This window comes from Pan troglodytes, chromosome 10, assembly GCF_028858775.2.
Source record: "Pan troglodytes isolate AG18354 chromosome 10, NHGRI_mPanTro3-v2.0_pri, whole genome shotgun sequence".
Taxonomy (NCBI): domain Eukaryota; kingdom Metazoa; phylum Chordata; class Mammalia; order Primates; family Hominidae; genus Pan; species Pan troglodytes.
In genome coordinates, this window is record NC_072408.2 from 107,391,055 (window position 1) to 107,413,670 (window position 22,616).

Sequence of the window (22,616 nt, forward strand, 5' to 3'; positions counted from 1 at the left end):
GAGGGTTGGTGAGGAAAGGACATTGAAGAAAGGAGTAAATTTCAGTTTGGTGTCTCCAGATCTCATGCCGTCTGCGCAGACAGCAATGAGAAATGAGCCTGGAACTGGTGGGGCACTGGAGACAGAGCAAGAAGCTTAATCCTCTAGGTCTGCATTTATTCAAGTGGTTAAGACCTTGTAATAGCAAACAATAATGCTCATCACAAGGAAAACTAATTGTGATACTATAAGAAATACATATTGTGTTTTTGTTCCTGGTTTCTGACACAGCTTCTAAAAGCTTTGGGAATTCCTGAGTGATAGGGGTAATAGGAGCAACTCTGGGTAAAAATAAAATACAAATTACAAGTGCTATGAAAGAGAAGTATTTCCCTTGCTCTGATATGCACTTTTATGGGTCATTTTCCACACTAGTAGAGTGAGTTTTTTTTCTAAAATGCAAATCTGGTTACACGTTCCCTGTGCTACTTGATTTCCCATTGACTTCAGCAGAGACCCAGAGCTCCTTGGGAGAGCAGTTGGCTATTGAGACCTCCTACCGGTTTTGTCTCCTGCCCTACCTATATTCTAGGCTTCCAAATAAAATGCATTCCCCAGAGGTCTATCTTCTCTTACACCAAATGAGAAAGAAAGTATAGAGACAGGGGGAAAGAAAGGGGTTTGCTTGTTTTCTTCCTTTTCCTTTCCACCCCAGGTCTCAAGTAGGGGTGATTTTGTGTCTCAGGGGGACATTTGGCAATGTCTGGAGACACTTTTGGTTTTCATAACTTGGAGATAGAGGTGCTACTGGCCTCTAGGGGGTAGGAGCTAGTGATGATGCTAAACTTCCTACAATGCACAGAATAGCCTCCCTCAGCAATTATCTGGCCCAAAATGTTAACAGTGCTGAGGTTTAGAAACCCTGCTCTCTCCCATCCTGTCTTAGTTCATTCAGGCTGCTGTAAAAATAGACCATAAACTGGGTAGCTTATAAACAACAGGAATTGATTCCTTACAGTTCTGGGAAGTCCAAGATGAAGGCACTGGCAGATTCAATGTCTGGTGAGGACTTCCTGGTTCCTAGATGGCATCTTCTAGATGTGCCTGCTAGTTCTCTTGGGTCACTTTTATAAGGGCACTAATCCCAGTCACGAGGCTTCACCTTCATGGCCTAATCACCTCTCAAAGGCCCTACCTCCTAATACTATCAATTTAAGGGTTAGGATTTCAACATATGAATTCTGGGGGGACACAAATATTCACACCATAGCATATCCCAAGAAAATATGACTCCTACACTGTACTCTCTCTTGACCTGATCTAGCATCTAGCTTCAACATAATTCTCATGGTGGTGGTTTTCTAGTTCATAACAATATTGTGGACAGTCATTTTATTAGTGAATCCAAATACTGGATATGAGCAACTGTTTTGAAATTTTGTTTTCTTTCTTTGTTGTTCAGAATGAGAAACTGATTTCACTCATTGATCCTATAGCAGCAGAATTTTACTTTTCCCCAGATTTTTACAAAATTACAATTTATTCTTTTTTCCCTTATGTGAAATAATAAATTCAGTACACTATCACATATCATATTTGGGTGTTAGCTGACTTATTTTTTGGACACTCAGAATCCACTGCCTTTACTTCTGGAAGAGTACTCTGATTTCCTCAGGGGAACCACCCTCTTCCCATCTCTTAGTCCATATGTTTTAAGTGGAGTTGATTCCACCCCCAGCTCCAGAGTTGGAAGTGTGATTCAGGCATAGCTAATCAGAATATCACATATCTTAGGTCACAGTCATTGGTTTAGCATTGGGCAGGTGACTTATTTAAAGAAAATAAGATATACTGCTGGAAGAATTTTTAGGAGGAAGGCAGTGTCAGTTACATGCCTCTGTGTGTGTGTGTGTGTGTATTAATTGTTCCAAATTCTTCACTCTCTCCCTGTAGTAGAATTATATGGCCAGGTTATTTGACTCGTGAATTTGCAGTGCCTCTCACAGGAGTAGGCAGAACAGACTTCCCCACCCACTGATGTTGAGCTTGTCCTTGTGGCTTGCTTTTGGCAATAGCACGTGGGTGGAAGTGAGAGTGTCAGTTCCAAGCTATGGCCTTAAGAGACATCACATGTTTCTGCTGCTGCTCTTGCACTTCTGCTATCTGCCATGAGAAGGGAATGCCCTGGATAGTTGCAAGTCTCAGAATGAGAGACAGAGGGAGCACACCTAAACCCAACTTAAGCTTGAAGCAGCATCCCTCCTCTCCACCATGAGCTAACATGCAGATCGACAAACAAGAAAAATCAATGTTTATTACTGTAAGCCACTGAAAGTTAGGAGTTGTTTGTGATACAGCATTATCACAGCAACAGTCTAGCTAATATATCCTATTTGTGTTCAGATCTGTTCCCTTCCTTCCCTTCTCTGTTCATCTAGGGAGGGAGGGCTAACCCCTGACAGGCTGCATTTTATAGGTTTCTCTGTTAACTGGCTTTGGCCAGTTTCAATCAATGGAAAGTATTGATGGGAGACTGGAGGATGAGAAGAAGGGAAAAGCCAGGGTATTTCTCCCTCACTCTCTCTGCCTCAGATTGTATCTCTGGTAAAGATTGCATCTCCTACAAGGCTCCCAGTCCCACTGGGAAACTCCCTCCTGCCCCAGTGCTGATGGCCCTGGTTTCTAAACTCCTCTTTTGAACCCTAAGCCCTAGAATTGCAGTGGCTTCCTACTGTTGCTAATCTCTGAGTTGTCTTACCTGCTCCTGTTTACCTTCTCAACTCTTGCAAAACCAAGTCTGTGTTAAGTTCCTGCTTTTTGATGCACCTATAGTGGTTTGTGTTTTCTGACTTGAGAACTATATAGAATGACTCACTTTTTTTTGGTTAGACTCAAACCTAAGAGAATGAAGAACTAGAACTTCTGGAAACCATCATATAACCAGGAGGAACCTGAGAATAAAGTCAACATGAAAATCAGAGCCAATAGAGACTGGATTTTGGTGACAATATCTGAAATCTTAGATCAAGCTGTGCCTAAAGTTAGAGAGTTCTATCCTGAGATTTTAATTACATAAGCCAATACCTGCCCTTTTTTTCTTAAGTGAGTTCGAGGATTTTTTTTTTGCTATCAAATATAACTAAATGTAATAGAAACTTGATCATACTTGAACAGTAAGCCATTTAGAAATAACCTGTGCTCTGTAAGAGCCTGGCGTGGCTATAATGCTAATATCTGTGAAGACGTCTTATAGATGAACTGGGGGAGTAGGGAGTGTAGCTCAATGTAATCATTCTTGCTAGGCTGTTAGATTTTTACATCTCTCTCCAGATATAGATTTATTAGTTTCTTAGGGGTACTCTAACAAATTACCACAAATTTGGCAGCTGAAAACAATAGACATTTATATTATTTCACGTTTCTGGAGGCTAGAAGTCCAAAATCAAGGTGTCGCAGACCGAACTCCCCCCAAAGGCTCTAGGAGAGAATCTTTCCTTGCATCTTCTGGCTTCTGATGGCTCCTAGCATTGCTTGACTTGTGGCAGCAAAGCCCTAAGCTTTGCCTCTGTCTTTACATGGACTTTCTCTCTCTCTCTGTCCTTTTTCTGTCTCTTGTAAAAACACTCCCATTGGATTTGGGGTCCACTCTACTCCAATATGATCTCATTTCAATCCTTACCTTAATTATACCTGCAAAGACTCTATTTCCAATTAAGGTCACATTCTGAGGTTCTGGACGAACATGAATTTTGGGTGGGCACTATTCAATCCACTATATAAATTTAACACACCATTTTAGTATTGACCATAACATGTTATAAAATTTCATATCATTGAATTATTTATACATATTATTTGTTAACACGAATCAGTATCATTCTTCTAAGACAGAGCTTAGTATTATTTTTAGAATAGTTAGCTCTCAACAGATTATCTGCTGAACAGATAGTTTAATTAATTGTGAATGAATCAATACCTCTATTGCCCAAATATTTCATCCAGTACTTTACACAAGGCACAATCCATAGATTGACATTCAATAAGTCAGAAATAAAAACATTTCTAAAACAACAAAATGCAGAACAAAACAACTAATAAACCAATCAAAATTTTAAAAAGTCTTCAGTGTATTTAAATTACAGTGTATTTTAAACAATAGAAGCATTCTTTGCATGGCTGTGAAAAGGCCAAATCATAGTTCAATACCCGATGGTTATTTGATTATCACAGACCCTTCTGTATTCTGTATACCTTTATGGCAGATGAATGACTATTCCTAATGTAATACCTTTTAAAATTTAGATTTCCAAACATGGTGCTTTCTTTAAAAGTGCAGCACATTTCCACAATTGGAAAGTCAAACTGGTGAGTCTTGTTTTGCATTCTACAATTATGCCAATTTCATGTAAAGATACAACCTCTAAAACATGGCTATTAACCTAACCACCTATTAGAAAGCCTACACTTGAAAGTGATTGCAGCTCATTAGATGAAACCCTCAATTGCTAATTATAGTTTTAAAATCAAGATAGGTAAATGGTAAGTGTATTTAGATAGTTGGGTACCAGCTGGGAATTAATGTAAAAGTAAGGCGATAGACACAGACACAGACACACACACACACACACACAGAGTATACAGAGGAGAAAAGCAACAAGAATTAAAATAATTTAGAGGCAAGGCTGGGCGCGGTGGCTCACGCCTGTAATTCCAACACTTTGGGAAGCCAAAGCGGGCGGATCACCACATCAAGAAATCCAGACCAGCCTGGCTAACACGGTGAAACCCCGCCTCTATTAAAAAAAAAAAAAAATTAGCCTGGCATGATGGCGGGGAGCCTGTAGTCCCAGCTACTCCGGAGGCTGAGGCAGGAAAACGGCGTGAACCCAGAAGGCGGAGCTTGCAGTGAGCCAAGATCACGCCACTGCACTCCAGCCTGGGCAACAGAGTGAGACTATCCCAAAATAAATAAATAAATAAATAAAATAATAATTATAATAATAATTTAGAGGCAAACTCCTCACCTAATCCCCACATTTAACCAGCGAAGGATGTGGCCTTAGAGAAAAGTGTTTTGCATAGATTTCCTGACTCAGGATTCACTTGCCACTACACTGTCCTTATATCTTTGTAAGGTATAGAAGTTACAAAGACAAAATAGAACAAAAAGCAAGTTATCATAAAAATGCGCTGCTGACAAGATTTTAGTAAAAGGTTTAGAAATATTAAGTAGTGTGTGTTTATGTGTGTGTGTATGAGGCAGAGAATTTTTGTGTACATATCTCATATAGGATAGTTTCAAGTTTTAATAAATGGTATTCAAATGTTTAGATACATAGTATGCACATAATAAAAATAAAAAGTTGACAGCTAAGGACTCATTAAACAAGATCTGTATAACACATTTTTTTCTTAAGTTTCTGTAGAGCAGTGCACATATTCTGATGTTAGGGTTCAAGAAATCCAATGTAATACTTTAATTCAACTCAAAATTTGGCTAAATGGGGTGGTATACAAACTGCCCTTTAGTTTTAAACAGAAACACTATGACACATAGATTTGAAAAATAGGTCCTGTGAATACCTATCTATTGTGGTGATGTGAGCAGCAAAGTGTTGTGGGATTGATTTTAATATTAAAAGTGTTACTGAAACACCAGGGATTTGGTCTAGGTCCTGCTGCTTGCAGCACAGAAAGCCAATGACTGATATGACAAGTACTGCCAAGGAAGAAAGTTTTAATCAGGTGCTGCAGCTGAAAAGATGGGAGATCAGTCTCAACTCCATCTTCCTGACCACTAAAATTAGGGGGTTATATAGCAGGGAAGAAATGTAGCAATGTGTAAGAAAAAAGGAACTAGAGAGGGGCAAGGAAGCAATCAGGATGAATGAAGGGCCAGGCTTTCATTGTCTGGCTGAGATGATCTGGTGAGTTTCAGTTCTTTGATACTTTTTGAGAGGTCTAGGGATCCTTTCCTAAGGAAGCAACTCTGATAAAACAAATGTAAGTATTAGGTTTTAAGACCAGAAGGGTCAATTTCTATGGCTGGGACTACTGAGTCAATTTCAAAAGCGGCAACCACTATCTGGTTTCAGGTTCATTTACCACTTAAATATCAACTCCTAGTTACCATCTTCACTCACCCACCTACCCCAGAATGTAAGCTCCATGACAGTAGGATCCCTTGTGCTTAGAATGGAGCCTGACACAGAAGATGTGTAAAATAATATTTGTTGAATTTACTTCTTAAATCTATATCTCCTACACAGACCAATTTAAACAGCTTCAGGTCTAACTTTATCTTCTGAACATCTCCACTTGCACACTCCTCTCACACTTCAAACTGAACACACTCCAAACCAAAATGCATTATTTTCCCCCACAGCCTGTTTTCCTTGTATTCTTTAGATTGGTACCATCATCGATCACATAATAACTAAGTCCAGATGAGTCAGCTTCTTAGGTATCACCAGATACCTCTTCCTCACCATCCCTTCTGAGATAATTTAGGTAACCGTCATCTTTTAATTTAAGGGATTGCCACCTGTCTTACTACCATCTTCAAACATCTGTGAAAATATTGTTTTTCCCCTAAAACACAAATCTGTTCCTACCAGCCCTTCCTTATAATCATCCCAATTGCCTGTGGGAAAGAAACTAAATTCCTCAGCATCTACCAGGCCTTTCATTTGTGCCTACTTCTCCCATCTGATCTGCCTCCCAATCTGCAGACTTCAGTCATTCAAAATGAGTATTCTCAGAACATTTCATGTACTCTCACATCTCTGGAACCTTGTCTTTGTTGCTCTCTCTGCCTGGAAATTAATTCTTATTCCCAGTTATCCCTCCCTCCTGGCAGAGTCTTAATTCATCTTTAAAAATTCAGCTCCTTTCAAACCTCTGCCATCACCCTTCAAGACTCTTAGGGGTTCCTTCTTTCATGGACCTCCACAGACTTCCATTTGGCCTTTACCATGCTGCTGAGCACTTTGAAGCCTAAGGCTGTTTTCATTTCAGTTTCTTTAGCAAGCAACAGTACATCTCATTGTTTTTGTTGAGTAAAGGAAGGAATGAATGCTAGAGAGAGATGTCATTCCAGTTCAGTGCCCACCATTCACAGATGGAGACCTGAGGCCCAGAGAGGAGACATGATTTGAGGAAGGCTAAAAGACTGAATAGGGCCGGGTGAGGTGGCTAACGCCTGTAATCCCAGCACTTTGGGAGGCCGAGGTGGGAGGATCACTGGAGCCCAGGAGTTCAAGACCAGCCTGGGCAACATGGCAAAAACCCATTTCTACAAAAAACACAAAAATTAGCCCGGTGTGGTGGCACAGGCCTGTAATCCTGGCTACTCTGGAGGCTGAGGTGGGAGGATCTCTTGAGTCCGTGAGATCAAGGCTGCAGTGAGCCGAGATCGTGCCACCGCACTCCAGCCTGGGTGACAGGGCAAGACCCTGTCTCAAAAAAAAAAAAAAAAAAAAAAAAAAAAAAAGAAGGGCCTGGGCTGCAACACAGGCCTCGGGGACAAAGCCAGTGATTTTTTAAAAAATTTATTTATTTATTTATTTATTGCTATGAAACAAGCCACATTTACAGATATAACCGACTTGGGATTGTTACACTGATGTCTAGTCTCGGCTTTATTTCAACCCTGGGAGCTAGTAAGCATCCTTTACGTTGAAGTTCATTGTTTTTTTGTTTTGTTTTGTTTTGTTTTCAGGCTCCGGTGTTTGCTGAAGAGTCAACATCCTCATTTTGTGACTTGGGACTACAGTATTCCTCCTCATCCCTCCACACCTGAGAAGAGGGGCCTCTCTCTGAAAGATTTCTGCTGAGGACCCTCATTCCTGCTGGGTTCCAGGCTGTGTCTCTGGAAACCGTGGCGCCCTCAGGTCAGCCAGCTCCCGAGTGGATGTGGGGTTGGGAGCGGCTCTTAACAGACCAGGATAAAACTCAGGGAAGCGCCTTCAGCTGCACCGCAACATTTCAGGACGCTCAGAAGCAATTATTACAGGCGAGGTTCATTCACCTCTCAGGCCTGTGGGAACAACAGGACGGGCTGTGGCTTTCGAACTGGCTGTCGCTGAAAGGCCAGATTGGAGGACCTGCTCTGACTGAACCACTTCGCCTTTCAGTGAACAGAGGGACTTGGCCACCGAAGCTCCGAGACGCCCGGAGGCGCAGCGCTGGACGCGCTGACAGGCGAGCGCCCACGGGTCGCGTGCTTCCCGGCAGCCCGGGGGCGGGGCCTCAGACCACGCCCCCGCCTTATGATTGGTCCCTTCGAAACAGGCGGCGGCGAGCGGCTACTGACCCTGAGGCCCAGGCGGCGGCGGCGGCGGCTGTTGGTTAGGGGCGTGTTGGCCCCGCACAGATTGAGCCGAGTTGTCGCCCCGCTGGGAGAAGTGACCCTCCTGCGCCTGGTGAGTACTTCCCTGTTTGTCTTCTCTTTTCCTGGCGAACTTTTACTCGCTGTCTCGGGGCCTCCGCGCCTCAGCCTGAGGGCTCCAGGAGCCCCCAGCTCTCTGAGGCCCCGAAGCTGAGGTTTGTTGGGTCCCCCGACTGCGGGAGCCAGGACGCTCTGCGTTTGCCTGGCTGCGGCAGTCGCGTGCTCTGATTGGCTCCTGGGGCCGTCAAGGTGACGTTGCGCCTGCCTTCACCTGTCCACCCAAGTGCGGAGAGAGGGGCGACAGGTGTGCGGGGCGGTTGGGGCTGCTGGTGTGGGCGAGCTCAGCTGGGGAGGAGGGATCCAGCCGCTACTCGCCCTGCTTTAAATCCAGAGCGGTATCAGAGCCCGAAGGTACTGTGGGGTCTTCAGGGGCACCCTCATCCCTAAGCGCCTGGCACTTAGAGGGTCTGTTTTTTTCTGTTCATCATCCTCGGAAAGAATTGATGAAGTCTCTGGCCCTGCAAAGAGAAAGAGACAGACAGTTATTCTTGCCCTCTAGCAAGGTTTATAGGCTCTTCCCTGTTTTTTCTCCCAGTCCATGCAGGGTCTAGAACGCCCACATGTGCGGAACTGGGGAATAGAGCTGGAGACCCTGCGCAATGCCTTCCGCCCACAATCCTCAGTTTGGAGGACTGCCCGGGGAGAGGCTGGCAAAAGAAAGGGAAGGCTTGTAGAGTGCCTTGGAAGTCAGAGGAAAGTTTTGGAGGGCATGCTCCTCTATGCAGTCACCCGTGGTTCCTTTCCTAATCTTTTCACACCGAGGGATTGAATGTTGTAAATTTGAGTGCTTTGTGGCATGGCATGGTGAAATAGCTGATCCCCAGTGGTTGCAAAGAGATGATTTAAGGTCAGAGCCTGGGTTTTGCTTCGCTTGTGTGGAGAGCAAAAAACAAACAAACAAAAACAACAAGAACAACAGAACCGCTTTGTGAATTGCTATCTGATCACCTGTCTTGGCACTTAAATGATTAGAAATTGAAATTCTCACCACCTCAGATTCCCTTTGGGAACAAATTGGAACTGTTTCAAATGACAGAAGTGGAAACTCTAGTGATCTGGTGTAGATGCCGATACCTGTTGTCTGACTCATCTGTTTCAAAATCTCATTAGAAACCAACTGTCATTGAACAGTAGGTGTTTGCTATCTGACATTGAATTAGAAGTAGTAATTTTTTTTTTTTTAGCGTGACAGTTGCTAAGCAGGGGGGCTCTGAAATCAGACTTCATTGGATATCTGACTTTAGACACATTATTTAATCCTTCTAAGCCTAAATTTCCTAGTCTGTGAAAGAAGGTTAATAATAGTTCCTACTTTATTGAGAGGATTGTTGTAAAGATTAAATGAAATTCCACGTAACTAATTTAGCACAGTGCCTGATACATAGCTATTATTATTTCTCTGCTGTTTAACTTAGACAAAAAGTTTTGAGCTGTCCCCAAAGGATGGGGAGAGGTAGAAGGTGAAGGCAATACCAGAGATAGGGATAATTATTGTTTATTGATTAAATTATACATGTAAAGCATTTAAAACAGTATCTGACACATCATAAACACGTGGATTACTATTTATCAAACACATCATTATATATCAGGTATTGTGTTCTTTACTTATATTATTGTTAAACCTCTTAGTAATCCTAAAATGTAGTTCATGTTATCTCTATTTTTTTTTTTTTCTTTTTTGAGACAGAGTCTCGTTCTGTCGCCCATGCTGGAGTGCAGTGGCGCGATCTCGGCTCACTGCAACCTCTGCCTCCCGGGTTCAGGCGATTCTCCTGCCTCAGCCTCCCGAGTAGTTGGACTCCAGGTGTGTGCCACTACGCCCAGCTAATTTTTGTATTTTGGTAGACAAGGGGTTTCACCATGTTGGCCAGGATGGTCTCGATCTCTTGACATCGTGTTCCGCCCGACTCGGCCTCCCAAAGCTCTGGGATTACAGGCATGAGTCACCGCGCCTGGCCGTTATCTCTATTTTATAGGGGACAAAACTGAAGTTCAAAGAAGGGAAATCACTTACTAGGGTTCACCTGGAATTCAGTGCAGGCTTTTTTCTGTGTTACACACCTTTATATTCCTAACATTAAGTAACTTTCCTGCACTGGATTGTCAGTGTGACCCAGATTAATTTCTGCTGTGGGTATGGGTTTATTTTGAATACATTATGAATTTTAAAATAATGAGAAATAACTTGTGATGGTAAATCAAAATGTGTGATAAAAGAATAGTGTCAACAAAATGCATGCTATTAGTAAAAAACCAGTGATATTTTGGAGTTTTGATGTTTGGAGAATGGCCACTTCAGAAATGATGTTCCTAATTTATATTTTGATAAATAGAAATGATGTTTGGAGAATTGGTTATTTCAAAAGTAGTATCTCCTCATTTATATTTTCTCATTTAATTTTCGTTTATTCACTATGTTTTTACTAAGCTACTCTTCCTTTTTTTTTCCTATCAATTTAAGTTTGGAGATAATAGGAAAGGTTCAGTTATTTGGATAGATTACTAAAGAGCTTGCTGTTGATGATGAGGAAAGTAAGAGATTAAACTTAATATGTATTCTTATGTTTTACTTTCTCACAGTAACGTGTGTATTTTACTTCTTATTAATGGTTTTCATACTTTGATATTAGATATACCAGTACATATCTAATGAGTCATGCAATGGACATAGAATGATATTAGATATACCTTTACAGATCTAATGAGTCATGCAATGGACGTAGAATCTGAGAAAATAGGAAACTTGAGTCTGTTGGCCAATTTGTCTCACATTAAGTTTCTTGATTTTTAATTAGAGTTTAGTTTTCATAGAGAAATGCTTCAGAAGTAATGTTTATGAGATACAGACCATAATTATAACTGTATTTCTTTAGTGTTTCTCCTAAAAACTCAGAAAGTGTTTTCATTTGATTACATTGTTACAGAGTAGGTAGGGTGTTTTGGTTAACAGAAAGCCACCATGTATTTCATAAGGGTGTTACAAATTTCCAAAGAACTAGAATGTAATAAAATGTAGCAGCCTACTAAATGTAATGTCATCTTTGCCTCTGTAAGCATCCTAGAATTTATAGTATTATGACCATCAGTCATGTGCTGGATATTGCTGAAGTGGTGACTCATAGAGACTTCCGCCTACTGTCATACAACATAAACGTTTCTCTAAGAAAGTATAATATTAGCTATGGTGAAGGGCTCACTTTATATAGATAGTTAGCTGTTGAAAAAAAGTTTGATGTTCAGCATGTCTTCTTTGTTACACACACAGAGAATTTAGAAAAGCACTGTGATCCCAGTAACATTACATATACTGTTCTACAGGTTGCTTTTGTTCACTTAACAAAATAGACATATTTTCGTATCAGTGCATATAGCTCTATGTTATTCTTTGAAGTGGTTAAATGAGTCTACTGTATGAATGTCCCATTAGTTATTTGAGCAGTTCCCTGTTAATGGATAGTTAGATATTGTTCTTATATTTTTTATGTTAGTGTTTATATATGTTCCCATACATTCTTTTAATCTATCATGTGTAAAGGCAAACTGATCTTGAGTTCGTTAAAAAAAAAATTGTATGCCACAAAATTTTTGACAAACTAAAAATTATGTCTAATATAAAATTAAGTTATTCAGGTTGGATCTCTGCCAAACATTTCAAAAGGAAAATTTCAAATAAAAAAAGATTCTCAACAAAGTCTCTATATTTTTCAAATAACATGTAATGTTTTATTAAACTGTAAACATTTTATTTTTCTCTTAAAACTCTATCTGCAATAGAAGCATCTGTTGCATTTAGGAGTAATTCTAGTACTAATTTTAACTCTGATTTCATAGTGACATAGAAGAAATGAAGACTGTTAACCACCTTAAGGATCTTATTTTTAAAAGTATAGAGTGCAGCAAAATAGAAACATATAATATTGCTATATCCCTAAATTGGGGAGATGATTCAGGGAAGACTTTGGAGGAATAGAATCTAGACAGGTAAGGGTGAGTCTGGAAAAGAGGTGTAAGAAGAGCATAGATGGATCAGCAAGTGCGAAGACCTAGAGGTGAAAGCATGGCGCTCAGAAGGATCTTTAACAAGTTCACTAAGGCTGAAGTGTAAGAGTCAAGAGACAGGGCTGGTGAGGATCCTACAAATCTTTGTTAGCTTGGTTAAGGAGTTTGGGCTTTATCCTGAAAACACTGGGCAACCATTAAGGGTTATAAGCAGGGCAGTAGTAAAATGTCCTTGGATCAGAGTTGTGAAAAAATCATTCTGGCTGTGGTTCATGAAGAACAGGGTTGCAAGGCTGGAGAAAAGGTGACTGTTTCAGTAAACCTGGAGAAAGATGATGGTGGCTTGAACTAGAGGAGTGGCTGTAGGTATTGAGAAAATTTAGAGGTAGAAGCAACAAGATATGGTCACTGTTCTGGCTGAGGAAAGATGGGGCAGGTGGAGGTGTGAGAGAGGAGGGAATTAAGAATGTCCTGGTAACTTAGTGAATTTTAATGGTGTTCCCTGAGATGGTAAACACAGGCAGCCTCTGTAAACATATAAATGAGTGAATGGATGGATGAATGATAGATGTACAAAGGCAGGACCATTTGATGAGGAGGAGGATGATAGTAAATACATAGCACTTGCGGTAGGTTTAACCTATCAGTTTTTTTCTTCTTTTGCATGCTTTATATAGCTGGTGCTCTTTTCTTCATTATTTCAACAGATTAGGTTAGCTGCATCTTCTAATTGTATATCATATTTTGGATACATATTACTTTCTCTAGGTCAAGTGTCTTGGCAAATCTTCCTTTCTTCACGTAAGATGTGTATTGGCGGCAGCCGCGGGAGGTCCAGACACAGGTGGCCATGGAACTTGCTGGTAATAGAGGACACATCTCTTAACTGGGTTGCTCTAAGAACTGATGCCTAAACCATCTCAGCATGGCGTATAAAGGAGAAGGTGGGCATGGCCAGCCTCCCTCAGCTACACTGTCTCAGGTTAGCCCTGGAAGTCTTTACACACGTAGAACCCATACCCATTATATATGTATGGCATCTGACTTTTTCTACCCAAATATGGGAGGTGTGGAAAGCCACATTTACCAGCTCCCTCAGTGCCTGATTGGAAGAGGGGATAAGGTTATAATTGTCATCCATGCTTATGGAAATCGAAAAGGCATCCGTTACCTCACTAATGACCTCAAAGTCTATTACGTGCCTCTGAAAGTCATGTATAACCAGTCTATGGCCATGACCCTCTTTCACAGTCTGCCATTGCTCAAGTACATATTTGTTCAGGAGAGAGTCACAATAATCCATTCACATAGTTCATTTTCTGCCATGGCCCATGATGTTCTCTTCCATGCCAAGACAATGGGGCTTCAAACAGTCTTAACAGACCATCCCCTTTCTGGATTTGCTAAGGTCCATTCAGTGCTTACAAACAAACTTCTAACTGTGTCTCTTTGTGACACAAGCCGTATCATTTGCGTTTCTTATACTAGTAAGGAAAATACCGTACTACGAGCAGCACTGATTACTGAAATAGTGTCTGTCATTCCTAACGCTGTAGATCCTACTGACTTCACTCCAGACCCATTTAGAAGGCATGATAGTATAACTATTGTTGTCAGCAGACTTGTTTACAGAAAGGGAACCAATTTGGTTAGTGGTATTATACCCAAACTCTTGTCAGAAATATTCAGATTTAAATTTCATAATTGGAGGAGAGGGACCAAAGAGAATCATTTTGCAAGAAGTTCCGGAAAGATACCAGTTGCATGACAGGGTGCATCTTTTGGGAGCTTTAGAACACAAGAATGTTAGAAATGTCTTAGTTCAAGGACATATTTTTCTTAATACCTCCCTTACTGAAGCATTCTGCATGGCGATCATGGAAGCAGCCAGCTGTGGTTTACAGGTTGTAAGTACCAGGGTTGGTGGAATTCCTGAGGTGCTTCCAGAAAATCTTACTATTTTATGAGAAACTTCAGTAAAATCTTTGTGTGAGGGATTGGAAAAAGCTATTTTCCAACTGAAGTCAGGGGCATTGCTGGCTCCAGAAAATATCCGTAACATAGTAAAGACTTTCCACACCTGAAGGAATGTTGTGGAGAGAACTGAAAAAGTATATGACCAAGTATCAGTGGAATCTGTGTTGCCAATGGACAAACAACTGGACAGACTTATTTCTCACAGTGGACCAGTAACAGGCTACATCTTTGCTTTGTTGGCTGTTTTCAACTTCCTCTTCCTCATTTTCTTGAGATGGATGGCTCCAGATTCTATCATTGATACTGGAATAGATGCCACTGGGCCAAGGGGTGCCTGGACTCATAAATGTTCTCACAGTAAAAGAGGGGGTGAGAATATTAAGATATCTAAAACCAGGTAGAAGAGAGCCTACATTGTAAGATTTTAAACATTTGTAATAGTTGTATTAAGACTATGGAAAATAACCTGCTTTTGGGGGGCTTGTGTTTTTTATTAGTTTTTTATAAGTTAATTTAGTAAGTTATGCTACTTCTATATCATTCAGTGTTTTCTTTTGAGGAAAGATAAAAACTTAGGCAATTCCTGAGTGTAGAAACCTTGCACTTATTTAAAATTTAGAAGAGAACATTTAAACCATTCAGGTATTAAATTTTTCAGACTACTGAAATCCCTGTAGCAGAGATGTTTTAACATTATATTTTGAGAGCTTTGGGTGCTGAAGGGCCAAACATTTTCTGGGCATTTTTTTGGCCAGTTTTTAATGTTATACCATTAGTTAGACACTCACTAGATGTTTACAAGTTTTCTTCAGGGAAGTACAACAACTATATGAACTATTTTAAGTCATGTTTATATACATTTATTAGAAATCTAAGTCATGCCTTTAAACATTTATTAGGTTCACTCAGTAGGTGTTAACATAAAATTAACAGGTTCCTTGAGTAAGATAGTCCATCAGTTACCAGCACATTTTGAGCACCTGCTATATGTGGAATGTTGAACTAGATGCTTCCTGCCGTTAAGGACCAGAAACGCATTAACTCTTTGTCATTCAAATGGCTTATTTCATCATAGTCATGGTTGATATAAGATATATAGCCTACATGCCAAAAATGCTCATGCCAGTTAATGCCAGGAAAAAAATCACCGACACACTACTAGTACTTCTTTGATCCTGTTCTATGCATTCTCCTAGGTAGAGCCTTCATCTTCCGTTGTGTTGATGAAGATATTTTTTGCTTTTTAAATACTAGGGACTGATATCACTGTTGATAGTGCAGAGAAACCCTCCATAATTAAGTTTTCTGTAAAAGCCTTCATGTTTTCTGAGCAGAATGTACGAGGTGTGCCATCCCAAAACCAGCTGCTACCCTGTCCTTTTAATGTAAGTCACTCTCCTTTGCTGTGGCCTTGCTGATATCTGATAAGTATTGTCAGTGTGCAAAAGGCTTTATTTCAGAATGTTTTATTTATAGCAAACCAAGTCTGAAAGTTTTAAGAACACAGTCTTTGTGGGTGGATGTTATTAACTGTAATTGTTGTTGCCCAGAGCCATGGGTTTTTTAACCCCAAATTATCCACATGGTGTGTATTATTCTTTGAACTTTTAAGGTTTTTGTGAGAAAAGGACTGTGAAATCAAAACAAGGAGGCACTTGTGGGTGCACTAGATAGATTCCATCAGTATTGTGATTATGAGATTTTAAAAAATGACAAAATTCACAAAACTTACTACTTTCTAAAAAGTAACATGTCTGTTAACTGGTTGTACTGATATAAAAAGAAATATATTTGTGTTTTGTTTGCACTAAAATGCAAAAGCAAGAGTCCAGTTTTTAATATCTAGAAGTTAGGGAGTTCTTTTGTTGGAGAAAAATGGACTGATCTAAACCATTCATTCTTGTTGAGATTTTTATGTGTAGGAACTCACATATAAACATGAAATAACCACTGCCAATATTCACGGTAAAGTGAGAAACTATAACATTATTTTACTTAACAGGTTTTAAAGGCATACCACTGTTTTTTCCTTATTTTTTGCTTAATTTTTAAAAATTGTCATTTAATTCTTAAATTGTCATTTATTTGAGATGGAAATGAGATTTAAAGTTAGTTGCCTTTGCATGTAAAATATATAACTTGCAAATTAAAACATTTTTATTTTTTTAAACAAGTGGAAGTAAATTTGTTTTACATAAATCTTAATTTTCAACTTTCCTAGATACTGTTCACACGTGCCCATGTGAAGAGACCACCAAACAGGCTTTGTGTGAGCAAGAAAGCTTTTCAATCACCTGGGTGCAGGCGGACTGAGTCTGAAAAAGGAGTCAGCAAAGGGAGATAAGGGTGGGCAGTTTTATAGGATTTGGGTAGGTAGTGGAAAATTACAGTCGAAGGTGGTTTTTCCCTTGCGGGGCGGGGGCTGGGGTTACAAGGTGCTTGGTGGGGAACTTCTGAGACTCATTGTCCAGGAGAAGGAATGTGACAAGGTCAGTTGATCTATTAGGGTGGGGCAGGAGCAAATCACAATGGTGGAATGTCATCAGTTAAGGCAGGAACTGCCTATTTTCACTTCTTTTGTGGTTCTTCAGTTGCTTCAGGCCATCTGGATGTATACGTGCAGGTCACAGGGGATATATGATGGCTTAGCTTGGGCTCAGAGGCCTGACAGATACCTTAATTGTAACTGTCAGTGTTGCACTGGTCAGTATTTGGAAACACATTGTTCTACCCTGCTACTTACATTGATTTGAAAGTTAATTTACAGTGATGAGGAATTTATGAAAAATATATTTCTTTTGATGTTTCAAAAGGTTGCCCATGACAAACTGATTTGTTAAAACATGCTACATGTTCAAAAATAAAGACCAGAATGACGAAAAAACCCAGAGTGTATTAGCTTCTAGTTACGGCTGTAACAAATTACCACAAATTTAGTGGTTTAAGACGACACAAATTCATTATCTTACGGTTTAGAAATCAGAACTCAGGGTCTTTCAGTGCTAAAAGGTGCTGACAGGGTTGTGCTGTGTTTGGAGCCTCCAAGGGAGAGTTCTTTTCCTTTCCCAGTTTCCGCTGACACTTGCATATTCCTTGGCTCCCTCCTCCGTCTTCACAGCCTGCAGCGTAGCACCTCATTTCTCTCTTTGATGCTCTTCCATCATGACTTCTCCTCCTGTCTCTTTGCAGCTGTCCTCACATCACCTTCGGTGACTCTGACCCTTCTGCATCCCTCTTGTTTTTCTTTACCCCCAAGAGAGGGTTCTTGGATCTCATGCAAGAAAGAATTCGGGACAAGTCCATAGAGTAAAGCAAAAGAAAATTTATTAAGAAAGTAAAGGAATAAAGAATGGCACTCCATAGGCAGAGCAGCTCTGCATCCCTCTTACAGGAACTCCTGGGACTACATTGGGTCCACTAGGAAAATCTCCCACCTCAAGAGCCTTAATTAATCTGAAAGGTCCCATTTGCTTTGTAAGGTCACATATTCACAGGTTCTGAGGATTAAGATGTAGACAACTTTGAGAGCCATCATTCTGTCTACTACACATGGAGTTTACTTAAGATGTAAAAATGTTTGTGCCCACTGGGGCAGTTGTATGAATTCCTGAGTAGCTCATTTATCAGAATCCTTGCCCCTTGGCAGAGCTGTTGTCCTGTTAACTTGGAACCTCTACCTACACAGAAACCTTAGTCATTTCTTTCTTTCTTCCTTCCTTCCTTCCTTTCTTTCTTTTTTTTTCTCAGCTCACTGCAACCTCCACCTCCCGGGTTCAAGCGATTCTCCTGTCTCAGCCTCCCTAGTAGCTGGGACTACAGGTGTGTGCCACCATGCCGACTAATTTTTTTTGTATTTTTAGTAGAGACGGGGCTTCATCATGTTAGCCAGGATGGTCTTGATTGGATCTCATAATACATCTGCCTTGGCCTCTCAAAGTGCTGGGATTACAGGCATGAGCCACCGCACCCAGCCGTCATTTTTTTTCCTAGTAATTCCTCTGGTATATCAGGCAGCTCACTTGACATGCTAGCACCTTGACCGTAATCACTGTACATATTTTACCTGGAATATGTTGGGTGAGAGGCAAAATTATGTATCAATTCAGATCACATAAATAATAATAAGAAATAATAAATGATATCAAAAGAGGTCCCCCGGCAGATGCTGTTCACTATGTGGCTGCTTCTAAACTTTACTGTCACATTTCATCGATAGCAGAAACATTGTGGAGAAGGGAGACAATCAGTTTTTCCTAGGGGTTTTCACATTTCTCCTACAAAAACTGTTTCCTAAACTCCAGGCTTGAATACTTCTATCAACTCTATTTCCAATAGCAATCCAGGAAAACTTATGCTTGGCTAAGCAGTGTACAGGAATAGCTCAAAATAGTAAAAGGCACCATACAGGCAAGTAATAGGGAGAAATGTGAATTCAAGGGCTAAAGATATAATCAGAATTAATTCAGGCCAATCAGGAAGGGCTACTAGAAAGAGATGAATCAAAAAAGTTACAAGCCTAGATTAGTTAAGATCATGAAGCAACTCTCCAACTGTTTCTTCTCTGTCTCCTTTGCTGACTCCTTCGAAGTGTAAATGTTGGATTTTCACAGGTCTTGTTCTTAGACCCTTGTCACTTCCTTTTCCATTTCCCTCAGATGATGTCATTCTTTCCAATGGCTTTAACTCCCAAGTATTTGCTGACAATTTTTATCTCCTCCTGAATTTTTTTCTTAGTTCTAGATTCATATTTCCAACTGCCTACCCGACATTCCTACTTGAATGTCTTTTTTTTTTTTGAGACAGAGTCTCGTTCTGTCACTCAGGCTGGAGTGCAGTGGTACAATCTAGGTTCACTGCAACCTCCGCCTCCCAGGTTCAAGCAATTCTTCTGCCTCAGCCTCCCGAGTAGCTGGGACTATGGGTGCTGCTGCCATGCCCAGCTAAATTTTGTATTTTCAGTAGAGACAGGGTTTCATCATGTTGGCCAGGATGGTCTTGATTTCAAGACCTCATGAACCACCCACCTTGGCCTCCCAAAGTGCTGGGATTACAGGCCTAAGCCACTGTGCTCGGGCCCTACTTGAATGGTTTTTTTTTTTTTTTTTTTGAGACGGAGTCTTGCTCTGTTGCCTAGGCTGGAGTGCTGTGGTGCAATCTTGACTCCCTGCAAGCTCCGCCTCCTGGGTTCACGCCATTATCCTGCCTGAGCCTCCCAAGTAGCTGGGACTACAGGCACCCGCCACCACACCTGGCTTTTTTTTTTTTTTTTTTTTGGTATTTTTAGTAGAGATGGGGTTTCACCGTGTTAGCCAGGATGGTCTCGATCTTCTGACCTCATGATCTGCCTGCCTTGGCCTCCCAAAGTGCTGGGATTACAGGCGTGAGCCACTGCGCCTGGTCCTACTTGAATGTTTTTAAAGGCTTCCTGAAACAAACCAAAACACAGCACTCTTTTTTTTTCTTCCCCCAAGATGGAGTCTTGAGTCTTGCTCTGTCACCCAGGTTGGAGTGCAGTGTAGCAATCTTGGCTCACTGCAACCTGTGCCTCCTGGGTTCAAGCAATTCTCCTGCCTCAGCCTCCCAAGTAGCTGGGATTACAGGTGCCCACCACCATACCTGGCTAATTTTTGTATTTTTAGTAGAGACGGGGTTTCACCATGTTGGCCAGGCTGGTCTTGAACTCCTGACCTCATGATCCACCCACCTTGGCCTCCCAAAGTGCTGAGATTATAGGCGTGAGCCACCACACCCAGCCAACACAGCACTCTTGACCCATGTATGCTGTGTATCCAGCTTCAGTTTGTTCATCACCCTCATCTCAGTAAATGCTGCCTCTGTCTCTGCTCAAATTCCCTAAGCCTGAAACAGTAGTTCTTGACACTCTGCTCTTACATTCCTCTCCTTTACCCCATCATCTCTGACAGTTGCCAAATCCGTTTGTTCTTAACTCCAAATATATGTCAGATCCATCTCCTTCTTTCCAGTGGAGACTGTTAGATTCTAGCTCAGTCACCATTGTTTGTCACTGAACTACTGCAGTGGACTCTTCCCTCTTCCACACTACTCTCCCATCTCATTTCTTATACAGTGTTTCTTTGGCTCTCACATTTTCTACCCCTACTTGTTTCTCCTTCTCTCACTGTTTCCCTAGTTCTTTTTCCTACATATTCATCCACTTTTCCCCCTTTTCTCTGTTAAACGCATCACTGTTTCACTCCACCCTTTCTCTTTCTTCCTCGGATTTCCTTTAAAACTGTGAATTAGATCATGTCGCTACTCTCTTAGTTAAAATTCATTAGGGGCTTTCATTGCATTTAGGATAATATCTGGTGGGGGACTTCAATAAACCAATAACAACACTAGACAGGTCATCAAGACAGAAAATCAACCAAGAAACAATGGATTTAAACTATACCTTGGGACAAATGGACTTAACAGATATATACAGAACATTTCATCCAACAACAGCAGACAGAATACACATTCTGTTCAACAGCGCATGGAACTTTCTCCAAGATAGACCATATAGTAGGGCATAAAACGAGCCTCAGTAAATTTAAGAAAATTGAAATTATATCAAGCACTCTCTCAGACCACAGAGGAATAATACTAGAAATCAACTCCAAAAGGAACCTTCAAAACTGTGCAAACACATGGAAACTCAATAGCCTGCTCCTGAATGAGCACTGGGTCAAAAACGAAATCAAGATGGAAATTTAAATGTCATTTGAACTGAACTACAGTAGTGACACAACCTATCAAAACCTCTAGGATACAGCAAAGGCAGTGCTAAGAGGAAAGTTCATTGCCCCAAATGTGTATATCAAAAAGACTGAAAGAGCACAAACTAATACTCTTAAGGTCACACCTCTAAGGAAATAGAGAAACAAGAACAAACCAAACCCAAACCCAGCAGAAGGAAATAACCAAGATCGTAGCAGAACTAAATGAAATTGAAACAAAAAAATACAAAAGATAAATGAAACAAAAAGCTGGTTCTTTGAAAAGATAAATAAAATTGATAGACCATTGGCAAGCTTAATGAAGAAAAGAAGAGAAAAAATCCAAATAACCTCACTAAGAAACAAAACAGGAGATATTACAACTGGCAACACTGAAATATAAAAGATCATTCAAGGCTACTATGAACACCTCTATGCACATAAACTAGAAAATCTAGAAGAGATGGATACATTACTGGAAAAATACAACCCTCCTAGCTTAAAACAGGAAGAATTAGATACCCTGAACAGACCAGTAACAAACAGTGAGATTGAAATGGTAATTAAGAAATTACCAACAAAAAAGAAGTCCAGGACCAGATAGATTCACAACAGAACTCTACCAGACATTCAAAGAAGAATTGGTACCAATCCTTTTGACACAATTCCACAAGATAGAGAAAGAAGGAACCCTCCCCAACTCATTCTATGTAGCCAGCATCACCCTAATAACAAATCCAGGAAAGGACATAACCAAAAAAGAAAACTACAGACCAATATCCTTGATGAACATAGACGCTAAAATCTTTGTAATTGACAAAATACTAGCCAACCGAATCCAACAACATATCAAAAAGATAAACCACCATGATCAAGTGGGTTTTATACCAGGGATGCAAGGATGGTTTAACATATGCGAGTCAGTAAATGTGATACAGCACATAAACAGAATTAAAAGCAAAAATCACATGATCATTTCAGTAGATGGAGAAAAAGCATTAGGCAAAATCCAGCATCCCTTTCTGATTAAAACTCTCAGCAAAATCGGCATACAAGGGGCATACCTTAATATAATAAAAGCCATCTATGGACAAACCCACATCCAACGTAATGCTGAATGGGGAAAAGTTGAAAGCATTCCCTCTGGGAACTGGAACAAGACAAGGATGCCCACTCTGACCACTCCTCTTCAACCTAGTACTGGAAGTCCTAGCCAGAGCAGTGAGACAAGAGAAAGAAATAAAGGGCATCCAGGCCGGGCGCGGTGGCTCACGCCTGTAATCCCAGCACTTTGGGAGGCTGAGGCGGGTGGATCACAGGGTCAGGAGATCGAGACCATCCTGGCTAACATGGTGAAACCCTGTCTCTACTAAAAATACAAAAAATTAGCCAGGTGTGGTGGTGGGCACCTGTAGCCCCAGCTACTCGGGAGGCTGAGGCAGGAGAATGGTGTGAACCCAGGAGGTGGAGCTTGCAGTGAGCTGAGA

At 40.7% G+C, this 22,616-nt stretch overlaps 1 protein-coding gene and 1 pseudogene across 4 annotated transcripts in view; both read left to right on the top strand.

Moving 5' to 3' along the window:
- The first annotated feature begins 8,255 nt into the window (after positions 1-8,255).
- GAS2L3 (growth arrest specific 2 like 3) overlaps positions 8,256-22,616 on the top strand; it is a 51,228-nt gene continuing 36,867 nt past the window's right edge. The window contains exons 1-2 of one of the 4 annotated variants that reach the window (XM_054664615.2): positions 8,297-8,402; positions 13,199-13,412. The gene's annotated coding sequence lies outside the window, so the exon portion shown is untranslated. Of the gene's footprint in view, positions 8,403-13,198; positions 13,413-22,616 lie in introns of all 4 variants that reach the window. The other 3 variants (XM_003313885.7, XM_016924030.4, XM_054664619.2) reach the window with 3 other exon arrangements.
- On the top strand, positions 13,356-14,877 carry LOC740213 (phosphatidylinositol N-acetylglucosaminyltransferase subunit A-like; annotated as a pseudogene).